Below are 11250 nucleotides of genomic sequence, written 5' to 3'. Positions count from 1 at the left end.
CACCCCGCCCAGCGCCCCGCCACAGCCCGCTCCCGCTCTCCTCGCTCGCTCCGCACTCGCCGGTCTCACTCCGCCCGGAGTGGCAGCAAAGTTCCTGCGGGGTCGGAGGCCGAGGCTAGACGGACGGACGCTGGACAGACCCCTGTCCAGCAGTCCGGGCCCAAAGCGGGGATAGCCGGGGACAGACCCACAGGCTCTCCCGCGCGCCGGGCGTGGGGCAGCGGGCGGGAACCACTGGACAGACTGTCCTAAGCGAGAGAGGAGGCGATGGGCGGACTGGACCGATGGCGTGGAGATGGGAGAAGGGGCCGATGGCCCGCGGGTCAGTCGGGAAAGGACCGCGAGCAGACGGCCCCGCGGGAACGGGGTGCACGGCAGTGGGCATCAGAAGTAAACCTTTGCCTCACAGACTCCAGGACGTAATGACGGTCAGAAGAAAAGGCATGAGGTCAACCGGGCAGAGGAACGGTGATAGACATTTTCCAGAAGACACACATCGTACATTGACAAAGAAAAATTAGGCCAGACCCCGATCGACCTGTTCAGGGATAAGACCAAGGCTAAGTCTCGGAAACTGTTTCACCCACCCCTGCCCCAACCTGCAAGTCCAGACACTTAAGATCATAAAAGGAAAATGCTACTGAGGACAAGACTTTGCATTGAGTTGCTTTTCGTTGGGGAGCTAAGTCTAACCTCTGGTAGGTCCACATCCACACAGATCGAGTTTGAGCAAAGTACACAAAAATAGACACCAACAACTGGCCAGTAGCCCTCAGGGGTGGATTGAGCAAGAAATTAAAGTCATTTGTCTGGAGTTGCTCTGACAAATTTGAAAGGCACATGTTATCTTTATATATAGAGAGAAAGTCTGCGGGAAGGTACCTGGATAAGAGATTCAGACGCCATCAAGAAAACATGGCAGGTCCCTACAGGGATTTGGAACTCAGACACCCAGCTCTTCTCCCTGGTGTTTGCTGAAACATAATACTATATTAAGTGATAGAAGTATGGTTTATGTTATAATCACATAAGCTTAGCTTTGTTTAACTAGAGCTCAAACTTCCCATACTTTTAATCCAAACATGCAAGTTTTCTGGGTTTTCACCCGGGGTCTCTAATGCTTTTGCTCTTGGAGTACACACTAATTAATGATGAAGAAGGAAGCTGGATGATGAGAAGAGGGAAGAGTTATTTTTGAAATTTTCTGCAAAGGCATCGCAGAATGAAATTTAGATCACTGGTAACAGTTATTTATTTATGGAAATTTTAGGGGAAAATCACTTCAAGCATTTCAAAACATCATAAAACCATGGAAAATTACACTTTCCCTGCCGTGGAAGATATGTTGCAACCTTTTGTCTAGTCTAAATACCTCAAGAATAGATGAACTTTGAAACCAGAAGCTTGGCACACATTGTTCAGGCTGTTCTCAAAGAGGTGTATGGAGTTTTCCAAATTTGAAAATGATTGGAGGTGAAGTGAAAGTGATCACCTTTAGAAATGAGGCAGTGAGCACACTCTGTAGACAGCCACTAAACCAACCTTGAACTGCAAGACTGCTGTCTTAAGTGAACTACATTGTGAGCAGGGAATCCCAGTCATCAGGAAAGTGTCTCTCACAGCCTACTTCATACTTTACACCAGGAAAAATGTTTTCTTCCTAGCAAGCTTCGCAAATCTACAGGACAAATGGGCCTTACATTTTTGCCAATTCTGACAAATAGATGTGTGTACTTTGGTGAACTTGATAAATGTTCTTCAGATTCTCTTTGGTAGTCTTGGCATTGGAGCAGCGCATGTGCTCCCAATCATAGTATACAATATAGGGAGAGGTCCATGTCCTTGGCATTCACTAATAATAATTCATAATCTGACAAATGCTGCTAAACTAGTCGTCTAAAGCACAGCTACTTCCCTGCCCTGATCATTAGAGAGAAAGAAAATTGTATCTTCTGGTCTTACATAGCACATTCCTTTTATGATGCAGTGTGTACCTTCTACTATATGTAGCTGGAGCTTTCATTCTTTTCAATAAGATTTCCAAGAGTTAGTATAGATAACAAATCCTTTTTTCCCAGGGTCTTGAAATAGAAGCACTTTTTTTACTGTTGTTATTATCCTGTCACTGCACAGCAAGTTGCATTATATAGGGGGGAAAAAGTCCTAGGTAGATGTCAGGTACAGTAGGATTACCCTAAAATTCCTGGCTTCCAAAATTATCCAGATAATCCCTGTAGGCGATAGACAAGAAGAACATGGAAAATTCAAAAGTAACACCGTAATTTCATAAGAGCCATCCTTCAGCCATCCTTAGAAATAAAAAAAAGAAAAGATTACCTATAAAGTATGACTTAACAAAGCTCATAGTAAGTACATACAGTAACATAAGAAAATGCACATACAAAAGAACAAAGAGACCAAGTTTCTAATACCACAGGAAAGCTAAAAACAAGAATATATGGGTCTTGAGGCATAATATAAAATATGAGTTAAATTGATAAATTTATCTTAGAGCTTTTTAGCCAATTTTAAAATAATAATAATGAAATAAGTTACTTGATTCTCATTGTCTTTGAAATGATATATACCATTTCTTTACTAGAAACGAAGCTTTGGGAATGCCTAAAGAAATGTCTTGTGTGAGGTAAGCCAAGTTCAGAGACACAAATGGCTCAAGGTTTCTCTCATATGTGGAAGTTAGATCAAAAATACACTGGGACATGATAAATTATACTGGACTCCAGGCAAAGGAGAGTGACTCTTAGAAGAAGAGATGAAAGGAGAATGACTCTTAGAAGAGGAACACAAAGGCACAATGCCTATATGCATCTGATCATATAAAATAATATTCATTGAAATGAAAAGAAGAAAAGAAGTGTCTTGCTTGTCTACTTAGTACCAGTACTGTAAAGGAATAGAATTTCATCATCTACCAGCTCCCCAAATGTACTAGCAAGTTTTACCACACAGTTTCTTCTAGTGACTATTTATGAAAGTTGAGAACAGAATAAGAATATGTAACCCGAGATGTACAAGACGTAATGTCAAAAAACGAACTTTACAACTTTGGTGGGGGGGGGAGGATTCGGTGGGGGGGAAGGATGGAAAGGGATGGGAAGGGGAAACAAAGGAGGAGGCTACAATGCTTGATAAGAAATGTACTCGTTATCTTGCCCATGTAATTGTAACCCCTCTGTACAGTATTTTCACAATAAAAAAGAAATAATAATAATATAAAAAGAATATGTAACCTACTAAAAGCAGTTTATTTGTGGGTGGGGATAGGAGGGGAAAACTGGGAAAGAGCAAGGGAAAGGGTGACAGTGTCCAAAAAGAAATGTACTCTTTACCTGACTTATATAACTGTAACCCCTCTGTACATCACCTTTATAATAACAATAAAAAATGTTTAAAGGGATGGTAGGGGGAAAACAAAGGAGGAGGTAACAATGCTCGATAGGAAATGTACTCATTACCTTACTCATATAACTGTTACCCCTCTGTATAGTAGCTTTATAATTAAAAATATATTAAAAAGTTAAAAATACAAAAGCAAGCAGTTTGTTTTGTTTTGTCTTGTTTGTTTTTATTGAGAGAATGTCTAAATATGTAGTTCAGGATGGCCTGAACTATAGAGGCATGAACTAGCGCACAGGGCTCTGAAAGCAGTTTTTAATCAAGCCACAATACAATAATACAATGCAAATATTTAGCTATCTACAGATTTCCTCTCACAAGGGGAAATAAGAACCATTCAAATTAATGTCTGCATCTCAGATGCCTATGTTGGAAATAATGAAGGAGTGAAATAGGGCCATATAGCCAAAAGTAAGAGTAAAAGCAAATGCAGAAACCATAAATCCTGTCCAGCAGAAGACCCTTGACTTATGAAAACATCGCCCCAGTGCTTCTCAATATTTCACTTTTCCAAAACAGATGGAAAGCTGAAATGTTAAATGAAATTTCTTAACTATTTTTTTCAACTGTGAACCAATTGAAAAGCAAAGACAAATGGAATATCAGATTCTTATACCGTTAGCTATTTAGTAGTCTGATGTAGGAGACTCACTTAAGGCACAAGTTCGATGCCAATCTGGGCAACATAGCAAAACTCTGTCTCAAAGAAATAACATTAATTAAAAAGTAAAATGAACATAATTTAGATCAAATAAATCCTTTGCCTAGCAAAAATGACCAGGTAAATGGTCTGACTAAAAAACAAAAGAGAGAGAGAGAGAGAGAGAGAAAAGAACTCAGTTTATATAAAAGGAAAGGGAGCCTGGTCAACAGATATCCTTGTAAGAGAATTCACATTTAAGGTACATCCTCAAAAGAACTTTAAATAACTCTACGTTTCCCCAAATGCCCAAGTTGACATCTAATTATTTTTATTGTAAATTTAAATAGCTGCAAAGGATATATTTTCCAGCACATTATAAAGATGGCCATTTGAAATAAAGCTATCACATAATACTTTAAAATATATGTATTAGAATCAAAAATGCCATAGCAATTTGATATCCCATCATTTTTTTTTTTTGGTCTGCAGGTCCCTGGACCTGAACTCTGGGCCTGGGCGCTGTCCCTCAGCTCTTCAGCTCAAGGCTAGCACTCTACCACTTGAGCCACAGCGCCCTTTCGGGTTTTTTCTTTTTGCTTATGTGGTGCTGAGGAATCAAACCCAGGGTCTCGAGCATGCAAGGCAAGCGCTCTACCACTGAGCCACCTTCCCAGCCCCCATCATTCTTTTTAAGAATACAAAAACATGGAGCTGGGAAAGTGGCTCAGTGGTAGAGTGCTTGCCTAGCATGCATAAAGCCCTGGGTTTGATTTCTTAGTACCACATAAATTGGAAATGGTGCTGGGGCTCAAGTAGTGGAGTACTAACCTTGAGCAAAAGAAGCTCAGGGACAATGCTCAGGCCCTGAGTTCAAGCCCCAGGACTGGCAAAAAAAAAAAAATACAAAAACATGTTTCTTCTTTAATACCGGGGAATTTTACATGACTCCTTTTCCCTATCAAACTCATATTCCCATTCTAGTTCATCCAAAGAAGTCTAATATGATTTATGCTCAGAAGTCTTTTGTTGATATATTTTTTCTGCAAAAAATTTATCTATAAAGTGACAGTTAAGATTAATAAGGGCTGGGCATATAGCTCAGAGGTAGAATGCTTACTTAACATTTAAAAGACTGAGTTCTACCTTTAGCCCTCAAAACAGAAAGGAAGAAAAAAGGAGGAAAGAAGGAAAGGAGGGTGAAGAAATGAATGAGGGAAAAAGGATCACAGGAGGGAAGAAGAAAGAGAGGAGGGAAGAAAAATATGAAAAGAAAGAAAGAATTCTATTTCCCAGGCCTGGTGGTGCATGATTACAATTCCAGCATTTGGGAAGCGGAGGCAGAAGGATGGAAAGTTGGAGAATAACCTGCGGCCACATTGAAGAGTTCAAGACAGCTTGAGTTACATAGTTAGATCTGTCTCAAAAATTAATAATTTCTTTTATAATGAGCTATTAGTATGATTATTATATTTATAATTGACCCAAAATATATGTATTATACATTTTTATTAAAGCTAATTTTTAAATTATATTGGAAATCAATCTCTTGATAAAATAGAGAGCACCTTTGAAAAAAATAATAAGCACATGGATGAATAATAATGTGAGAATCTAAGTTTAGTATCAATTCTATTCTTTTTATTGTTGGTCTGAGACCAAGGCTTGAATTTGGTACCTGATGATTTTGCTCATTAGCTGGCACTCTACCAACTGAGCCATGCCTCCAACTCCTCAATTCTATTCTTTTACAGAAGTAAGTGGTGAGAAACCATACTCATGATGTAAGTAAAGTGGAAGCACTTTGTTATTAAACTACCCCTCAGTTCTTTGACCTCTTATAGTCTACCATAACGTGATCTTCTATCAAAGAGTAGTGTGTGTGTGTGTGTGTGTCTGTGTCTGTGTATGTGTGCGTGTGCGCACACGCATGCACCAGTCCTAAGGCTTGAATTTAGAGCCTGTGAGCTGTCCCTGAGCTCTTTTTGCTCAAGGCTAGTGCTCTACCACTTGGGCCACAACTCCACTTCTGGCTTTTTAGTGGTTAATTGGAGATGAGAGTCTCACAGATTTTCCTGCCCATGCTGGCTTCAAACTACAAATAAGGAATGTAGTATCTCAGCCTTCTGAGTAGCTAGGATTACAGGCATGAGCCACAAGCACCTTGCCAAAGATTACTTTTTAATGATCTATACAATAACATTTTCAATGTCTTCAATTTTGTTAAAAGTAGAGAATTAAAGATGACAAGATGACTCGACTTTGCTCAGACATCAAATAATTCTTACTGTACTGTTTGTTTTAATTTATAGGCCCCCTGTCTAACATTCTCAGAAAAGAGATGTAAAAAATGAAGTATTATTACCTTCAATATATTCCTGCAAATACTGTTTTTAAAGTAGATTTGCTTGTATCTTATCAGAAACATGAATTTAATACATTTTGTCAAAATTTTGGAGCTGTAGATTAAGCCATTTCAATTTGTAAAAATAAATCTAACACATACCTTTAAAGCATAAATTATCCCCTTTATCAAACCAAATTGCCAAGTCACACTTATATTCATCTAGAAAAAGTTTGATATCAGTTTTTTTTTGTTTGTTTTGGTCATTTGTGGAACTTGAATTCTGGGCCTGGTTGTTGTCCCTCAGCTCTTCAGCTCAAGGTTTGTGTTCTACCACTTGAGCCACAGCGCCATTTCCGGTTTTCTGGTGGTTTATTGGAAACAAGAGTCTCATGGTGACTTTCCTGCCTAGGCTGGCTTTGAACCATGATCCTCAGATCTCAGCCTCCTGAGTAGCTAGGATTACAGGCATGAGCCACTGGCACCCAACATCAGTTTTCAATTCAGAACAGTATGCTAATCATTGTTTTAAAAACATGCTTGAAATCACTGAGAAATAAATTGCAAAACATGTAATATACCTTACTAAAATCAGGCGATTCAAAATTAAAGTGACATCCAATCTAAAAGAATTTATTTGGGGCTGGGAAGGTGGCTCAGTGGTAGAGCACTTGCCTTGCATGCTCGAGGCCCTGGGTTCGATTCCTCAGCACCACATAAGCAAAAAAGAAAAAACTGGAAGTGGTGCTGTGGCTCAGGTGGTAGAGTGCTAGCCTTGAGCTGAAGAGCTGAGGGACAGCGCCCAGGCCCAGAGTTCAGGCCCCACGACCGGACCCCCCAAAAAAATAAAGAAAGAATTTATTTGTTCATTTTAGGTTATAAAAGTAAGAGTAATCAACATATAATTCTTCAATGCTTAGTTTTATTATGATAGCCCAAAGTGATTATATTTATATTGCCAAAAATGTGATCAAAGGTACATTTTTTTTTGCAAAAATGTGTTAAAGATTGAATATTCCTGTTGTTCCAAATTCATATAGTGCATTCCTAAGGGGCCCAGTATGTCTCTATAGTTGTGTGCCACATAACATTTTCGTCAACAATGGTGACATATGTAATTAGTTAGTCGAGGTATGCAATAAGTTACATAATCTAAGTTTGTGTAAGTATACTCTATAAGTTTACAATAATGAAATCACCTAATGACACATATCTCAGAACATGTCCTTATTTTTAAACAACAACTACATTTGGAGATGAGACCACTAAAGAAGTAATTTAAGGTTAAATTCTGGCATGGGAGTGGGGCCCTGGTTCAATGACCAGACTCCTTATAAGAAGACACACTAAAAAGTTCTCTCTTCTTCTCTGTTTGTATGTCAAGTAAAGGCAATATGAGGATATGGAGAGAAGGCAACTATTTGTAGTGTAAGAAGTGAATTTGAAGCAGGAACTGACTTGGCTAGAGACATTGATCATGGACATCTAGCCTCCAGAACAATAGGAAAATAATTGTGTGTTGTTACATCATCCAGACTGTGCTATTTGTCATGGCATAGTGGGATATCATGTGTGCATGCTTGCATTAAAGTCTGATATTTCCTTTGGGAACAGAACAATCATGAGAACAAAATCCATAAATTCTGCATTAATTGTGTTTATGTTTCATCTTTTCTCATGTATTTGATAATAATGAAGGTATAAGTTGTTTAAAAGAATCATTCCTTAAGATAGTCTATCACTTTATTTTAGTAGGAACTAGAAAAATATTGCAAGATTAAATCATATAAGGATTTTAAATTTTTATTTATTTATTTATTTATTGCCAGTCCTAGGGCTTGAACTCAGGGCCTGGGCACTGTCTCTGCACCTAGTTGTGTTCAATGCTAGTGCTCTACTACTTGAGCCACAGCACCACTTCTGGCTTTTTCTGAGTAGTTTATTTGAGATAGAGTCTCATGGACTTTCCTGCCTGGGATGGCTTCAACTTCGATCCTCAGATCTTAGTCTCCTGAGTAGCTAGGATTACAGGTGTAAGCCACTGGCTTATATATACACCTGTATATAGATTTTCATCTGTGTTTTTTATTTAGTGTTCATAGAAATCTGGAATTCTAGCTGGGAATAGTAGCTTATGACCATAATCCCAGTTACTGAATGGGTAGAAATTGAGATGACCATAATCTGAATTTACCCCAGGCAAAACATAAGTGAAACCCCATCTCAACAACAACAACAACAAAAATAATAATAAAATCGAATCTAGGCTATGCAACCTGTCATCCCTGTTAGTTTATGTGGGAGGCATGATTGGACGGATTGAAATCTAAGATAGGGGCAAAAGCATGATATCCTATCGGAAAAATAGCTAGAGCTTTCTGCAACCTTTTTAAAGAACAATGCATTTTTGACAATAGTCGAGAGAGAAATCATTCATTGAAAATGATTGTCCTATTATCTTCACTCCACTTCTGAGCCTCCAAATTTATCATCTGCATAAACTTCTTTTCGTTATAAAGTTCTAATCTTCAGATAGATTAATTGATTAATACAAGTACTTAAAAAATAGTAAGCCTGGAGATCAGAGACCAACTCTATTTCATTCTTTCCTTGTATTCACAAGACCCAGCAGAGTTTCATGGAAAATATATTTGTTAAATCAATTAATTGGGATCTAATTAACTTGGAAAGATAATGTATTTAACAGTGGTGATGTTTCATGAAGCTCTCTGTATTTTCAGTGTCATCTGAAAGCTCTACTGCTCATCTGTTCTGAACTCTTGTGGTTCTGATCTCCTCCCTCCTCTTTCTCAGATACTTAACTCCTCTAATGTTCCACTGAGATTCTCCTCTCTTGCTTTCACCCAGTATTTTCTCCCAGACATGACTGACCACCTTCTTACAGCTTCACTTCACCTATAGTTGGAGATTTTTTCCCCTATACCGGCCACATCTCTCTTCCTGGCTTTCCTTTAGACGAGAAAGGAACAGATTAAACTCAATCTGTAACAGGACACATTCCAAATTGCACCACAATGCAGCAATCTTTGCTTTCCATAATCTACAACAGCTTGAAGTAATTAAACCCCAACATTTATGTTTACCCAGAAAGAAATCCACCCGCCACTGGATAGATTTCTCTCCAAGATTACAATGTCAAATTTATACAAAACTAAACCTGTCATTTAGGAGAACATCTCTACATAAAATTTCAGGAGCTGGTTGTATCTGAACTGTCTCATGCACTGTATTACTTTCCTAGGGCTGTCACAACACAATTGTACAATCTAAGTAGCATAAACTACAGGGCTTATTTTCTCCCACTACTTGGTGGCTTGAAGTCTAAGATCAAGGTAGCTTTATGTCTGGTTTCCTCTGAAGCCTATCTGCTTGGCATGCAGGTGGCCATCTTTCTTAATATTTCTTTATGTGGCCTTTTTCTCTGGCTATCTGAGTCCTTGGTGTCCTTGTGTATATAGATTTCCTCTTCTCAGAAAGATGCTAGCACCAGTCAGATTGAACTACAATTCTTTGTAATGGTCTCATCACTTAATCTCAAAACCTAGTCACACAATACCAGGGGAGAGGGGGATACAATTCATAACAGATGCCACTTGGGTTTTTCCCACCCTGCCTGCCTCTTAAACTTGTAGCCTGTCCCATCAATGACTAACTCTAGGCCAACCGCTGCTTGCTGAAGTCTGATTGCTTCTGCCTCTTTGTGCTCAGATAGCACACAGGGCCTGCAGAGTGGTCTCCAGCATCCCAAGTGACTGAAGCAGCTGGATGGTAGAAAGAAATGGGAATTCTGTATGAGGGAAGCTTTGATGAATGGAGAAATGGGGCAGCAGGCTGCTATTGGTTAAAGAGCTTGGATGAGTGACTTTGAGACACTGTTTCTCCACACAGTACATCCTGAGATGTCCAGCATAGTGGAGTTGATGTACCTGGTGAATGACCTGCTGATGATGCCTGTGGCTTTGTCATGAAGCAATGATCAGCAGGGTTATGCACCACCCTGCATTGCTTCCATTTCCTTTTGTTGAACTTCCCCCTTTCCCCCTCAGTCTCACTGCCATGGCTTTGTAGCTCCCCAGAACTCCCAAATTCAACATCATCACTTAGTCCTTACCTCAGTCTCTACTTTGCAGGTAACCCAAGACTAGAAGACTAACATACTTACCAGCTGGAAAAAGAGACTAGAAAAGTAATAATTCTGCGAATCAGAGACAAATATGGACAAGAAGTCTTGAGGCTCATTCCAAGCTGAATACCAGACAGACTCATGAATTGTAAATGTTGAGTTTGGAAGAATGACTGTCACTCTATGAAATATAGGAATCCAAAGTGTATCCATCAGTTCCAAGTAGAAAAATAGAAACCATTAGAGGAAATAAAAGAGAAACGGTAATCCATGAATTGGTGACATAGATCATGAAAAACCTGAAATGCCAAATAGAGGATTATGAAGCAATTCAGGTACTTGCAAAAGTAGAAAGCTGCTACCACTACTAAGCTGGAGGGAGCAAAGGAGGAATAAGTACTAGCAGAGTCACTGGGGGCAGTTGGAACCACAGGGAGCTGGACTGGGTGGGGCTGAGATGGATCTAGGCCAGAAATTCAATGAGACTGAAAGACAGAGAGAAATATCCCAGACTGAATTTCCCTCTGTCTAATTTTCTTCTGATGCTTCCTATTGACTGAACCCTAAAGAAATCTAATTGATCTGGGAACCTTGGAAATGCAACTTGCAGGTTTGGCACCTCTGTAGTACAGAGCTATTCAGGGAAGGCTAGACAGTGGAATTAATGGCATGGGCTGAGATTAGGTGCAGAAAAGCAGGAGAAAA

Source organism: Dipodomys ordii, unplaced genomic scaffold (assembly GCF_000151885.1).
Source record: "Dipodomys ordii isolate 6190 unplaced genomic scaffold, Dord_2.0 Scaffold41, whole genome shotgun sequence".
In the NCBI taxonomy this organism is placed as follows: domain Eukaryota; kingdom Metazoa; phylum Chordata; class Mammalia; order Rodentia; family Heteromyidae; genus Dipodomys; species Dipodomys ordii.
Note: the sequence above shows the minus strand (reverse complement) of the source record.